The sequence below is a fragment of the Giraffa tippelskirchi genome, chromosome 12 (assembly GCF_054371585.1).
Source record: "Giraffa tippelskirchi isolate mGirTip1 chromosome 12, T2T-mGirTip1v1.2.pri, whole genome shotgun sequence".
Lineage (NCBI taxonomy): Eukaryota > Metazoa > Chordata > Mammalia > Artiodactyla > Giraffidae > Giraffa > Giraffa tippelskirchi.
Window position 1 is genome coordinate 30,983,298 of NC_137286.1, and position 15,437 is coordinate 30,998,734.

At 34.7% G+C, this 15,437-nt stretch overlaps 1 protein-coding gene across 10 annotated transcripts in view; it reads left to right on the top strand.

Annotated features, from left to right (window-relative positions):
* Positions 1-15,437, top strand: part of NOVA1 (NOVA alternative splicing regulator 1) — a 160,910-nt gene that overhangs the window by 74,393 nt on the left and 71,080 nt on the right. For 2 of the 10 annotated variants that reach the window (XM_081551873.1, XM_081551876.1), the window contains exon 1: positions 12,225-12,305. The exons of 7 other annotated variants lie outside the window; for them this stretch is intronic. The gene's annotated coding sequence lies outside the window, so the exon portion shown is untranslated. Of the gene's footprint in view, positions 1-8,582; positions 8,751-12,224; positions 12,306-15,437 lie in introns of those variants that run through there. One more of the 10 variants, XM_081551875.1, reaches the window with a different exon arrangement.

The following is a 15,437-nucleotide window of genomic DNA, read 5'->3' on the forward strand; positions in this document are numbered from 1 at the left end:
CAAGTCTCTCAGCCTTCTCATCTTCTAAATCTGCCTCCCTCGTTGTTTCTCCAATCTTTTTGTCTTTGCTCTTATTCTGCTCTCTATTCTATAGAGAAAAATGTTAATATATTTCTTTGGGGAAAGGGGTACTTGCTCAGGATTCATTTGAATATGGTAGTATTATACACACATACGTATTCTTTAACTTGAGATTCTGAGATCCGAAGTGTTACTCAGTTCAGTTCAGTTCAGTCACTCAGTTGTGTCCGACTCTTTGTGACCCCATGGATTGCAGTACACCAGAATTAAAGAAGTTTAAATTGTAAGACAAGGTTCTTTTCATCCGGAACTTTTAGTTTGCATTAAGTTATGTATTGGAAATATTAGACAATTCTTCCTTTTCATGTTGTTTGTCTTTTAAGTTAAAGTTCAGTTTTTAAAAACTGCTTGCTGGCTAATTATTAACCCAGTGGAAATGCTCATAATCTACTAACATGAGAGATTAATGTCTTTTGACAGTATTAATTGAGAAATCAACCCAAATACGCTCAATAAAAACTCAAAATTTGAGAGATGTTAAATATGAGATTGTATTTTTAACTCTGCAAACTGGGTGGGGTTATTGATGACTAACATAGTTCTGTTTTTCATCAGTTACTAAATTCCAAAAGTATAACAACTTTGGATCAGTTGCTTTTGTATTCAAACACTCTTACAGTTTCAAAGCTGGTGTTGCTTAGAAACCTGTATAAACACTTAATGTCTTCTCCAAAGGAAGAAATAAAAAAAATTCTTGGCATAATTTTTAAGTGAGATAATTGTAAAACTAGACCAAAAATACGTATATTTGTTTAAAAGCTCTGGAACTGTTTAGAAAATTCTTAAAGAAATGAAAAAGTATTTAAATTTGTTATATTTATGATATTATATATATATATATATATATATATATACACACACATATATATGTGCTTACTCACTTGGTTTATTGACAAATGAACCATGTAAAGGGTTGCTCTTACATTCCTTTGTATTGAGCTACATTGTATCTGAAACTAATATTAGATGGTGAAATTGTATGTTTACGATTTACCCTGAGTTTAGAATACAGGGGAACAGAACTAAAAAGTAACTTGTCATTTTGCATGTGTGCCTGCTCAGTTGTGTCCAACTCTTTGTGACCCTCTGGACTATAGCCCACCAGGCTCCTTTATCCATGGAATTTTTCAAGCAAGAATACTGGATTGGGTTGTCATTTCCTCCTCCAGGGAATCTTTCTGACCCAGGGATCGAACCCTCAGTGCATGAAAAAGGGGCTTCTGTTCATTGGGTAGTCATGAGCTGTGGTCCTTACTCTAGAAAAAATACTCACCAAGTTTGTTACATTTTCAGTGATTCTGGGGCCTGACAGTGCAGTAATTAGATGATCAAGTCCCAGTCTCTGTGGAAATTAACTCTATGGCTGCAGATTGTACAGGATGCACACTTCCTATTCATTAGGTATGTGGAAGCCCATGGGAAAGGACCCTTTGAGGATGAACATCAACAGAATCAACAAGCTGATCAGACTTGTACTGCCCAGGTAAGTCACCACAGCCACCTAGGTACACCATTGCCCAGGGTCAAAAAAAAAAAAAAAAAAAACCTAGTGATTCTAGCACATCAGACCAAGGAAGTCTGGCAAATATGTCCAGTCAGCCAGATTCACAACCAGGTGAAAACAGGGACTTAGGGCACCTAGCTAGGGATACCAGACCTGCTAATCCTACTGAATAAACTATATATATAGGCATTCTTCCCTCCTCTGGAGGATACTGCTGAGCATTGATGATTAAACACCTTTCTGTTGAGTCAGCTAGGGTTGAGTCTAAACCATATTGTATGGGTAAGATAGGGCGAGAGCAGAAAAAGGTAAAGTGATTATTGCGAAGACTGATCATGCTGCAGAGATTGAATCATGTGGCTATGGATGGTAAGCCACAACCTTGGCTGTGGAAGAGAGAACACCTTAGACACAAGCAAGCCAGGAGTGTAGAGAGGAAATATTCATCTCTCTTAGCTCTTGTCCACAGAGCATATGGCCAATGTAAGCCAAACTATAGCCATCACTTTCAACTCGACTATTAACCACTGAAGAATCTTAGTCTAATTCTCAGAAACTTCTGACTTGAGAAGTGAGCAGGCAGCCGAGTAAGATTTACTTTTTGGCTACTGTTATGATTCTGTTTAACCTTTGGTACCCTGTGGTCTCCCTCCGCTGCTTAAGGGAAGATAGACTCTTTTGCTTGTTTTTCAGATTATAGACAATGATTCTGAACTCTTTAAGCCGAGAGATGATGAAAAATCACATTGGTCTGTACTGCCTGCTGGCCAGTCAAAATGGGGCATGTGAGTTTGCCAACACCTCTTGCTGCACTTGGGTTAATGACGTATTTAAGAGTTTTGACTTTGGCTGAAGACCTTGGCTGAGGTCTGTCCCAAGTGCATCTGATTACCCTACTGGGAGTCATATTTGATCTAAGCCACCATGAACACAAGTAAAATATCTGATAAATCAGTTGTGCTCTTGAGATCTGTTGTTGGCATACATGAAAGATTGGGATGATGGGTTCAAATTGTAGGGGAACAGCTCCAGCATGATGCCCTGGCAACTGTGAATGTACAGGCAGGCATGCCACGTTTTTGTTGTGCTTTGCAGATACTGCCTTTTTTAAAAACAAATTGAAAGTTGGTAGCAAACTATATTGAGAGAGTCTGTTGGTGCGATTTTGCCAACACCATTTGCTCATTTCATGGCTCTGTATCACATTTTGGTAATTCTCACAGTATTTCAAACTTTTACATTATTATTTTATTTACTATGGTAATCTGTAATCAGTGTAGTGTGTGATTTTTGATGTTACTGTTGCAAAAACATCACAGCGAGCTGAAGACTTAGATGATGGTTACCATTTTTAGCAATGAAGTATTTTTTACTTAGAGTATGTACATTTTTCTTTTAGATGTCATGCTATTGCATATAATTTTTTTTTTTTTTTATAAATTTATTTATTTTAGTTGGGGGCTAATTACTTTACAATATAATTTTTACATGCACTGGGAAACCAAAAAATTAGTGACTTGCTTTATTGATATACTTGTTTTACTGCAGTGATCTAGAACCAAATCTACAGTACCTCTGAGGTATGCTTGTTTACAAACTTGGCAGTTTTGTACCTAATTTTATTGCTAGCAAACTTAGAAGACAAATCTCTCTTTTTCTTTACACATTTTTCAGCTTGTGACTTAAAATATTGGTGCTGAACTATCTCAAATACGCAGTAATTTTCAAATCCTATTCTTTGGGAAATTAGTATTTCTGACTACTTCTCTCAGAACTACTTTGGGACCAAATTTTGTTTAGTTGGTTTATTTTTTGATATGCATAAACTTTACCAAATATAATGTTAGACTTTAGAGTTCTGTACCAGAGAACTCTAACATTAACTTTTGTCAGAGCACATTTGAAAATGTCATTACAGGAAATTGTAAGCTGTCCAGAATGGAATTATACAGTGTTTGAGCTGAAAGAATCAATAAACTTGGAGAGCCTTTTAGTTTTTCAGATAAGAAAATTTGTGGCCTGCTCCTGGTTATGTATCTGATTATTTAGAGAGTAGGAATTAAATTAAGATCATACAAGTCTTTGCATTAAATACAGTCAGCTCTCTTTATTCATGGTGTCTTTATTTGCAGATTTGCTCACCCACTAACGTCTATTTGTAAGCCGAGTATCTGTAGTCACTGGGCTTTCATTATCGTTCAAAGACTTGGGTGGAGTGGTGAAAAATTTGGGTCACCTGGCACTCACATACACAGCCTGGCTCAAACAAGGCTATGCTTTGCCTTGTTTTAGCTCTCATACTCTAAGCTAGTGTACTTTCACAGTTTAGTGCCATACTTTTCACATTTTTGTGCATTTTGTTGATGATTTCATTGTTTAAAATAGCCTACAAGTGTAGTGCTGAAATGCTGCTTACTTTGTGTTATATTCCCAAGTATAGGAAGACTCTGATGTGCTTTACAGAGAAAATACAAATGATAGGTAGTCTTTATTCAGGAATGACATATAGGACCATTGGCCATGAGTTCAATGTTAACAATTCAACAATATGTACTAAATAAGGTGTCCCTAAACAGAAACACAATGAAACCAAGTTACATGTTCAAGATTGATGAAGATGTTGTGACCAGAGGTTCATAGGAACCTAAACCTATATTTGCCCTGGAAGTTCTAATTCGGTGTTCATTAACTGAGTGTTTCAAGTTACTGTGTAGAGCATGTGTGTATGTGTTAGTCGTTCAGTCATCTCCGACTCTTTGTGACACCATGGACTGTAGCTCACCAGGCTCCTCTGTCCATAGAATTCTCCAGGCAAGAATATTGGAGTAGGTTGCCATTCCCTTGTATAGAAGATCTTCCCAACCCAGGGATTGAACCCTGTTCTCCCACACTGCAGGCAGATTCTTTACTGTCTGAGCCACAAGGGAAGTCCATAACTGCAACAAATGATGTGAATTGATTACCTATATATATCAAGAGAAATTTTACCCGTTCTTCCTCAATTCATGGATTATTTACTATAATTTTCTTCTTTTTAAGATTCATGTTGATATTTGGCAGAAAACAATAAAACTCTGTAAAGCAGTTATCTTTCAATTAAAAATAAATAAAATCAAAGTTAAAAAAAAGATTTTACCAGTGGGATATAAATTAAGAATAACATTTCTTAGTCTGTTACTTGTTTTAGAAAATAAGTTTTCCTATGGTATTTTCCTGCTAATTATCTGGTTCTCCTCTCAAGGTCACATAGCTTTTGTTTTTCCCAAAGAATGATTCTCTGACTGTAGTTTTTTACCAGTACCTCTCATTATTCACAAGGAATCCAGGGGGACAGGAATTGAGTCATGCAAATCCATTAGCATTACTAGGAAAACAACATATCAGAAAGACACATTTTATTGTAATTCATCATTTCAGGAGTTACTTACATGAAGCATCATTCTCCAGTTATTTGACCTTGCTTTCCCTCATTCTTTTGCATACGTGTTAAGAGTCTATAATTTTTCGAAATCAAAGTTGAATGGCATCACTTACCTAGGAACTGATGCATCAAATCCAAAATTTTGTGTCTTTAAATTCAAAGACCTTTATAAACTGGCCCTATTTGACTTATCCTTAGTCTGTCATATTGATTCTCTAATGCACATTATTTGCTACTACCATGATCTCACTGCTCCTCCTCACTTGCTCTGTAGGCACTCACATCTGCTTTTGCTCATGCTGTCTCCTGATATCCTCCAGAATCTAACTTGGAATTTAATTCACAAATTGTAATATGATTGCTTTGTTTGTAAACATAACTGAAAAGTTCTTACTTGATTGCTTCGATATTGACAGTATCTTTAACTTTTTAAAATTTTACAATTTGTAGTTATGTTAGATGAAATACAGTATATTCTAAATAGATATGTGTATATATATATGTATTTTATATTTATATATTTATTTGACTGAGCTGGGTCTTATTGAAGCACATGAGACCTTTAGTTGTGGCATGCAAACTTTTAGTTGTGGCATATGAGATCCAGTTCCCCATCCAGGGATTGAACCCGGGCCCCCTGCATTGGAAGCGTGGAGTCTAAGCCACTGGACCACCAGGGAGGTCCCTCTAAATATATTTTTAAAATATTAATTTTACGTGAAACAGCAAAATTCTGTAAAGCAGTTATCCTTCAGTTAAAAAATAAAGTGGCAGAAATATACTAATTTTACATGAAAAGACTTGAGTATATCATTTAAGGTTAAAAGAAAGCACTATCCTACAGGGAGAAAATGTTTTCTTGTATGTTAGTTTATCCATTATAAAATTTTGATAAAAATTACTTCAATATTGAATGTACTTTCATAAGCAACTGTATAGACTATAGAATGTTTAATTTCAAACAAACTTGAAAAAGAATGTAATCTAGTACTTACAAATTGGAACTCTTAGCAATAATTCTTTATTTCCAAATGAAATTTTTAAAATTTAATCTTTTATACCCATATGTTTATTCTAAACCAGGAAATATGGTGAAATTTCAACTTATCATAAAAGTTGTAAAAGAGGTAGTTATTCATAAATGAGAACTCTCTAAAATAAGCTGACATCTGCTATCTAATATATAAAGATAATGGAAATTCTTTTCTTTTAAAAGACTTTTACCATAATTATTGTAGTTTATAAGTCCACTTATTTATTCAAAATTTGGACAACATAAAGAACTATAGAAAGGAAGACAAAAAGCCCCCATAATCCCAACACAAATACTGATAAAGTTTTAACACTCTTCTTAATAAGAAACTATCTTTCTCTTCCTTTCTCTATATAAACAATTGTGATTCTCATGGGAATTGATCATTTTTTCATTCACATGTCATAAGCTGTGTAATATCAAACATTTTATTAATCATTGCTTGCTGAAAGTTAGCTGTTCAGAGTATTTTTCTTGCAATGTTTTTAAATTCCTTCATCTATAAATACTTGCATCTGAATATTTCTTTGTATAGATTCCTAAGAGAAAGATTAGTTTGCAAATAATAAGAAAAGTTAAAGCTCCTAACTTGTATTGAAAAATTGCTTTCTAAAAAGGTAAATCTTTAATTCTTTAATATACCTAGAATGTAGTATTTGGTATAAGCAGGAAATCTTTTTTTTCTCTTGAAAATTGCTTTCCCAGTTTCATTTTGACAAGAATAATTTCAGTTCCCAGTTGTTTTTAATACCTTATCACATACATGATTCTTTTATTTCCAAAATATGTTTCAAACCTTGTTTCTTCCAGGTGATCCATTTTTGCCTTTGGTATGGTGGTGGAGAAATACTAAAATATTCTAATTATTATAGATTTAGAATTGGTAGCATAATGTGTGTACCCATCTTGTCCTTTTTCAAAAATATAAAATTATGTTTGATTTCCAAAAGGGCATTGAAGTCAACTTTTCAACCTCTAATATCAACCCCTGTAGGAATTTTTTTATAATTTCTAGATTCAGTGTAATTGAGTATGAATTTAGTTTTCCTTTTAGAGATAACAATGAAGTATTATATGTTATAGTTTTGTCTTTTCCTGTAGATTCTAAGCTGATCATTGCTTATAGAAATTTATTTTTGGAGAACTGTTTAACATATTTAGCTTATTTCTAAAGGTTATTTTCAGTTTATACTTGTGAATTTGGAAATTAGATATTTAGATTTTACAACTTTTAGAGTATATTTTCCAGTTAGGATTTGGAATTGCAAAGAAAAACCTAGTTACTCAATTTTTATCATAAAAATATTTAAAGAAAGCAATGTTTATTTTTCTCATTTTAGAAAATGTTATTAATGATTCTTAATATTTAGGAAGATAATAATTATTTATGATGATAGTATTAAGATTTTATAAATATCCACATGTATTTAAATGAATAGTATATAGGGATTAAATATGTTTTTCTTTTCACTACGACTGAAATGGTCTACTGAATAACATTTTTTTTTCAGAAATAGAGTTAACATCATTACATAAAATTTTTCTTCATTTCGGAGCAAGCACATTTATGGATATTTTATTACAAAATAACACTATGATTTATCACCCCTGTGAAATAAACTATTTGATATAAATCACAGTAATGAATTTATACCATGTTTATGATAAGAGTTTAAATTTGGGAGTACAGTTTACAGTTGACATTTCATTAGAATAGTTAGGGTTTTTTCAATCCTGTTTCCAGCACAGATTTTGTGTACTTTTTTCAACAAATATTTCTTAAAAATTAAAAATGACATACTATATATTTTGAAATTGAGGAATAGGAAACTGAGGAATTTGTCAGTGTTGAGATGGACTAGTGATTTATATGCTACTATAGCATTGTGTCACATATGTAACCTATTTATGAGTACATTTTTAAAACATATGTTGTTTGTGAAGTCAGTGTTTCAGCTTTAGCTGGGAAATGGCAAATAGTAAAATTGGTATTTATAATAAAATTAATTTAATTGTTAAATTATCTTAGCATTCCTAGGTACTTATTTCAGTTGATCTTTTCAGCTTATGATTTTGTGTTCTTTCAACTGTGTTATACTGCTTCCCTTAATTAATACTTACATTATAGATAGGTAACGAGTGCTTATATGCCCAAGTACCTGAAATAAAACAATAAAACAAGACCTGCAAAAATTCCTGCTCCTATGAAGCTTACATTCTCATACCCAAGAAAACTAAGAAACTAAATTACTAATATTATTCCAAAAGGAGAAGGAAGCATTGTAGGTAGGCACACTGATCAAGGAAGACCTGTCTAAGGAGTGATACTTATGAAGAAATAAGCCATGCAGACATGGTGGGGGTTGGGGAAAGAGCATTCTAGCAGAGAGAACTAGGGGATTTCAAGAAGGCCAGTATGGCTGCAGCAAACAGAGCAAGGAATAGGTTTTAAGAGAGAAAGTCAGAAAAGTAGGCAGTGGCCAGAACATGAAGGACATTGTAAGACACAGCAAAGAGTTTGGATTTTACTCTAAGGACACCAGAACTTTGACCAGGAAAATGATCTCATCTTCATTTTTTTCAGAACATAAAGACAAATACAGCTAGATGTTGTGTTACACTACCAGGTACGCAGACCCACTGAGAAAAAGTGATACTGTAGAACAGTGTAGAACAATGGAATAGAAAAAGTTCTTCAATAAAGAGACCAGGTATGAACCCAAACTTATCCAGTTAGTTTGTTAATAACAAAGATGACTCTAGTACTGTTGTGAAAATATAATCTGGGTTAATTGAGTAGCCAAATGGGAAAAATTATGTATCTTCACCCCTGGTCATACCATTGTGAAAAAATAAATAACAGATTGCAGATATGAATATCAGTGATAAGAAAATTATTAAAGTGTTGGGAAAAAATCATAGAAGAATATCTTTATAAAGACCTTAAAGTAGGTAAATGTTTCTAAAGTGAGATGTAAGCTCTAACCATAAAGGAAGAAATTATAAATTGAATCATTATTTAAGAAGTCTCTTCATCAGACTCCTTTAACAGAGCAAATAGGCCATAAAGTGAGCACATGTATTTGCTACATATACACACACATACATATACATATGTGTATAGAAAAGAAAGAAAGAGTGAAGTCGCTCAGTCGTGTCCGACTCTTTGCGACCCCATGGACTGTAGTCTACCAGGATCCTCCGTCCATGGGATTTTCCAGGCAACAGTACCAGAGTGGGTTGCCATTTCCTTCTCCAGGTGATCTTCCTGACCCAGGGATTGAACCCAGGTCTCCCACATTGCAGGCAGACACTTTACCGTCTGAGCCACCAGGGAAGTTCCATATATATGTGTATGTGTGTGTGTGTGTGTATATATATATCTGATGAGAACTTACATTCAGAATATGCAGTGAATGCTTTTAAGATCAATAGGGAAGTTACAACCCAGTAAAACATGGGCCAAACAATGCAATAGGAATTTCACAAAGATGTGGCCAATGAATTCCTGAAAAAATGACAAATCCATTGGTTTTCAAGGAAGTGCCAATTAAAACCATAATATCATACCATTCGAAGCCCACTAGAATGACTAAAGTGAAAATGACTGACAGTCCATGAATGTAGATTAACTTTTTTTACACTGCTAGAAGAAGTATAAATTGGTACAAAATGTTGGAAAATCATTAGGGAGCACGTCATAAAGCTGAATATACACTTCCCATGTGTGCTGTGCTTAGTTGTTCAGTCAGGTCCTACTCTTTGTGACCCGATGGACTGTAGCATGCCAGGCTCCTCACACTTCCCATATGGCCTAGCAGTGCTATTCCTACAACATATCAGCAGAAATGAGAACCTGTATTCACCAAAACACATATACAAGGATGTTCACAGCAGCACTATTAGCAATAGACCCAAATGAAAAGCACTCAAATACTTATCAACACTAGAATGTAAAATAAATCAGTGCTATACTCACACAAGGCTTCTCAGGTGGTGCTAGTGGTAAAGAACCCACCTGCCAATGCAGGAGACACAGGACACTTGGGTTCGATCCCTGTGTCAGGAAGATCCCCTGGAGGGGGGCATGGCAACCCATTCCAGTATTCTTGCCTGGGAAATCCCATGGACAGAGGGGCCTGGTGAGCTACATATAGTCCGTAGGATCATAAAGAGTCACACACGACTGAAGCAAGTTCAGTTCAGTTCAGTCGCTCAGTCGTGTCCAACTCTTTGCGAACCCATGAACCGCAGCACGCCAGGCCTCCCTGTCCATCATCAACTCCCGGAGTCCACCCAAACCCATGTCCATCGAGTCGGTGATGCCATCCAACCATCTCATCCTCTGTCATCCCCTTCTCCTCCCGCCCCCAATCCTACCCAGCATTAGGGTCTTTTCCAATGAGTCAACCCTTCGCATGAGGTGGCCAAAGTATTGGAGTTTCAGCTTCAACATCAGACCTTCCGATGAACACCCAGGATTGATCTCTTTTAGGATGGATTGATTGGATCTCCTTGCAGTCCAAGGGACTCTCAAGAGTCTTCTCCAACACCACAGTTCAAAAGCATCAATTCTTCGGCGCTCAGCTTTCTTCACCATCCAACTCTCACATCCATACATGACCACTGGAAAAACCATAGCCTTGACTAGACGTACCTTTGTTGGCAAAGTAATGTCTCTGCTTTTAAATATGCTATCTAGGTTGGCCATAACCTTCCTTCCAAGGAGTAAGCGTCTTTTAATTTCATGGCTGCAATCACCATCAGCAGTGATTTGGAGCCCAAAAAAATAAAGTCTGACACTGTTTCCATTGTTTCCCCATCTATTTCCCATGAAGTGATGGGACCAGATGGCATGATCTTAGTTTTCTGAACATTGAGCTTTAAGCCAACTTTTTCACTCTCCTCTTTCACCTTCATCAAGAGGCTCTTTAGTTCTTCTTCACTTTCTGCCATAAGGGTGGTGTCATCCACATATCTGAGGTTATTGATATTTCTCCCGGCAATCTTGATTCCAGCTTGTGTTTCTTCCAGCCCAGCGTTTCTCATGATGTACTCTGCATATAAGTTAAATAAGCAGGGTGACAATATACAGCCTTGACGTACTCCTTTTCCTATTTGGAACCAGTCTGTTGTTCCATGTCCAGTGAAGCAAGTTAGTACGCCCATACTCACACAATGGGAATGGGAATGAGTTAACCAACAAATACAATGACTGAATCTTATAAATGTAATATTGAGACAAAAAAAATCATAAAAGAGAAAAAGCTGTATAATTTATTTATATATCGCTTAAAGTAAACAGAACTAATCTCTGATATTAGAAGTCAGGATAGTGCTTAGTCTTGGGGAGAGCAGGCAGTGCTGGAAGGGGGCACAGAGAGACTGCTTCTTTTAATGCTCTTATTCATGATCTGGGGCCTGGTTACGTGGATATCTTTGAAGATTTAACATACACTTCTGATTTTTTACTTTATTTACATATATATATATCAGTAAGTGTTAAAAATAGCAAATAATATAATTTATTGAAATTTGTGAATGTGAGAAGGGAAATTTACAGCTTTTGTAAAATGTTTCAAGAAATGGCCATGATTTTTTTTTCTTTACAGGTGATGTGTTGCAGTAATTTTTATGGAAAAATAAATAACTAATATATGTTTTTCCTTTTATCATTTATTCTTTATCATACTTCTAATAGAAAAAAGCTGCATACCTGGGAAGCCATATTTTTCTATAAATATAAAATAAACACAATAGAAGTATATTCAATATATACTGAAAACTCAACTTTATAGAGATTAATAACTCAGAAAGTTTGCCTGCAAATCTTTGAGCCTGGTCATTTGTTAGATAACTAACATGGAATCTCTGTTTCATTGAATAAATTATGGATAATAATTGAGTATATATTTTGTGCCTGGCAAACTGACTGCTTCTAACAAACAGTAAGAGAAAGTAGTTTATATTGTATACTTATCAGTTTTGAGTGATGAACATATAATAAGAAAATCTATAATCAGTGTGTCAGGATTTCTGGAGTAGCATCACCTGAGTTTAGTGACTTAAAACTGGACAGTTTTTCCTTTAAATATAAGCTTGGAGCAGTCATATTGCACAATTCTTGGTAGCACATCATAATCTATGTGAACTAGAACCTTAAGCAGAAGCCATGGAAACTGGCCAGTTTTCAAAAGTGGTAGACCTATCAAGGACATAAGGAATGAAATAAGAACTTCTCTAGAGATTATTTCCATAGCTTTAAGGTAACAAATATTGTCCATTTTTATTTTTATTGCCCATTTTTGAAATACTGTTTGAAAGTTTATAGAGACATTAGAAAGACAAGTAGATAATTAGTAAGAAAAAAGAGGAAAAGTTGTTAGATGTGAGTAGAAAGATTAGAAACATGAAAATAGTAATGAGATAGCATATAAATATAATTAAGGTAGAATGCTATAAGAAGAAAATGAAAGAAATATAATGTTAGGATGTGGATTTGCTTTTGAGGGTGTGGGCAAATGTGATAGGGGAATGATACTTCAGGGAAATTTGGATAGTTTTTAGTGTCCTTGTCCCAATTCATATTTATTTTTGTGTAATAGATTTTTCTTTAGCCAAAGCTCTTAGAAGTATTTAATTTAAACTGGTGAACAAAAACAGTTTTTACATAACAAGGACATACTAGTATAAAACCTGTTTATTTCTGTGGGAGCTTTGAGTTTGATTTGATATTCTTTGAGAGAAAAAGGCAAGGACAGGTGACACAAGAACTGCACACAATCCTTTATTCCTAATGAAAGAATAAATCTTAAATATCACCTATTTTATAAATTGTTGTTCAATTGTGTCCAAGTGACCCCATGAACTCCAGCATGCCAGAGTTCCCTGTTTTTCACTATCCTCCAGACTTTGCTCAAACTCACGTCCATTGAGTTGGTGATGCCATCCAGCCATCTCATCTCTGTCCTCCCCTTCTCCCCTTTCCCTCAGTCTTTCCCAGCATCTTTTCCGTTGATTTGGCTCTTTGCATCGGGTGGCCACAGTATTGGAGCTTCAGCATCAGTCCTTCGAATTTTATAGTGTCAACTTTTAAAACATTTTAACTCCTTGATAGTGAAAGTGTTACTCACTTAGTCATGTCCAAATCTCTGTGATGCCATGGACTGTAGCCCACCAGGCTCCTCTGTCCATGAGATTCTCCAGGCAAGAATACTGGAGTATATTGCTATTCCCTTCTTGACCCAGGGATTGAACCTGAGTCTCCCATATTGCTAATGTTTGTATGTTGGAGAATTACATTCCTTTATTTAATCTAAATATTTTGTTACAAATATATAAAATATTAATCTATGAGAATAAATGTTTACCATCACTGTGAACATGTCAATCAGTTTTTCCTCATGGATGTTAAGCTTGGACAGTGTGTTTAATAGAGAATATATGAAGGTTTTATTTATTTTTTAAAATTGTCAAACTGTAGGTGATGTGAAGGTCAGGTATGTACATTGTTGCCTGTACTTAAACTTATGGTATGAATTTTTTGCTCTAATATTTTGGTATTATATAATTGGATTAGGAGTTAATGTTTGATCTCAAGCCCATGAATTTTAAAATTTAAAAATATTTTATTTAGATATTTTAAAATAAATGATTGAAAGCAGTCTTTTTACACACTTTAATTGTTTCAAATATTAGATTAATAAATTGTTGGAATATTTTGGCCAAAGACAATGCAATAGTATTATATTATCAATATTTTTACTAAGTAAAATTTATGGAAAGAAATTGAAAATTATAAAGTATTTTAAACAACGTTGTGTTGTTTTATTTCACAAATAGCTTTGTGTTTTTTTCATTGTTCAGAAGCGCTGACATTTTCTTCTGCATTATTGCCATTTATACTTGCCGTTTCCATGACAACAGGCTTTCCCATGCATGCTTCCAGAAAATCAGATTCCTACTTTAATATGTTAATAATTTTTTAAAAGTACTGCCAGTTGGTTAGTCAAGTATATCTGTGCTTCATTTCAAATAATTAAATTTAGCGCCCATTGTAGCATTTAAGACTTTTTAAAATGCTACCTTATTTTTAGAAAATTAATTTGTGTAGTTTTTCTAACAAATTCCTTAAATAAAATCTTGAAATTGAACATCCTTCGTTAGACTTTTTCAGGAGAAGTTTGAACCAGTTATGTTTTAAAACAAAAATGAAATTTCTCAGTTGCTAAACTTTAGATCACTATCCTAAAGAGCATCATAGGATCATTTTCTGGAGAAGGAGACAGCAACCCACTCCAGTATTCTTGCCTGGAGAATCCCAGGGATGGCGGAGTCTGATGGGCTGCCGTCTGGGGTCGCACAGAGTCGGACACGACTGAAGCGACTTAGCAGCAGCAGCAGGATCATTTTCTGTTGTTAAAATGTAAAAGGCAAAGTGCAGCAAAGAATTATATAAAGTTCCTAAAGTCCTTTATTGATTTTACAGATAAAAAGGTTAGGCTTACCTGTATCATTTAGCCTTTGTATGTACTTTTGTAGATGTTGAAACCACTATACATTACTGGCCAGTAGCCATTACGTTAAATATCAGTCATTTTAAAATTATCTTTTATACACATGAAAATTAGGTGTAGATAAAAGTGACTTGAAAGGAGAAAACATAAAATTTTTGTATCTAACATGAGATGATTATATTTTAAAACACACTTGTATATCTTCTGTGTAATATGTAAATTGAAAGTAGTATACTGGATGCCTCTTCAAACAAAATCCACTTTTAAGAGCTACATACACATATTTCTCTGCATCATAAATCATAACATGTTTGGAAAGAGTAAAACCACAATTTTAAGAACTTTGGTATTATGTAAATTCATTTGTTATTATGTCATATTCATTGTGTTCTTTCCAAAGCTCTTTATCATATTTAAAGCCTTTAGTATGGATATTAAGCAATATGGTGAAGTTTGATTGTAATGTCTTTTATGCAGTTAATATTGCATACTTTTAAACATTGGAAATTTTATAATTTATTTATTTCCTAATACTTGCTATTTCTGGAGAAGGCAATGGCACCCCACTCCAGTACTTTTGCCTGGAAAATCCCATGGACGGAGGGGCCTGGTAGGCTGCAGTCCATGGGGTCGCTAAGAGTCAGACACGACTGAGCGACTTCACTTTCACTTTTCACTTTCATGCATTGGAGAAGGAAATGGCAACCCACTCCAGTGTTCTTACCTGGAGAATCCCAGGGACGGGGGAGTCTGGTGGGCTGCCGTCTATGGGGTCGCACAGAGTCGGACACGACTAAAGCGAGTTAGCACTTGCTATTTCACTTTCCAAAGTTGTATGATCTGTGTAATATATACCACCTTTATAAACATTTATAATCCTTA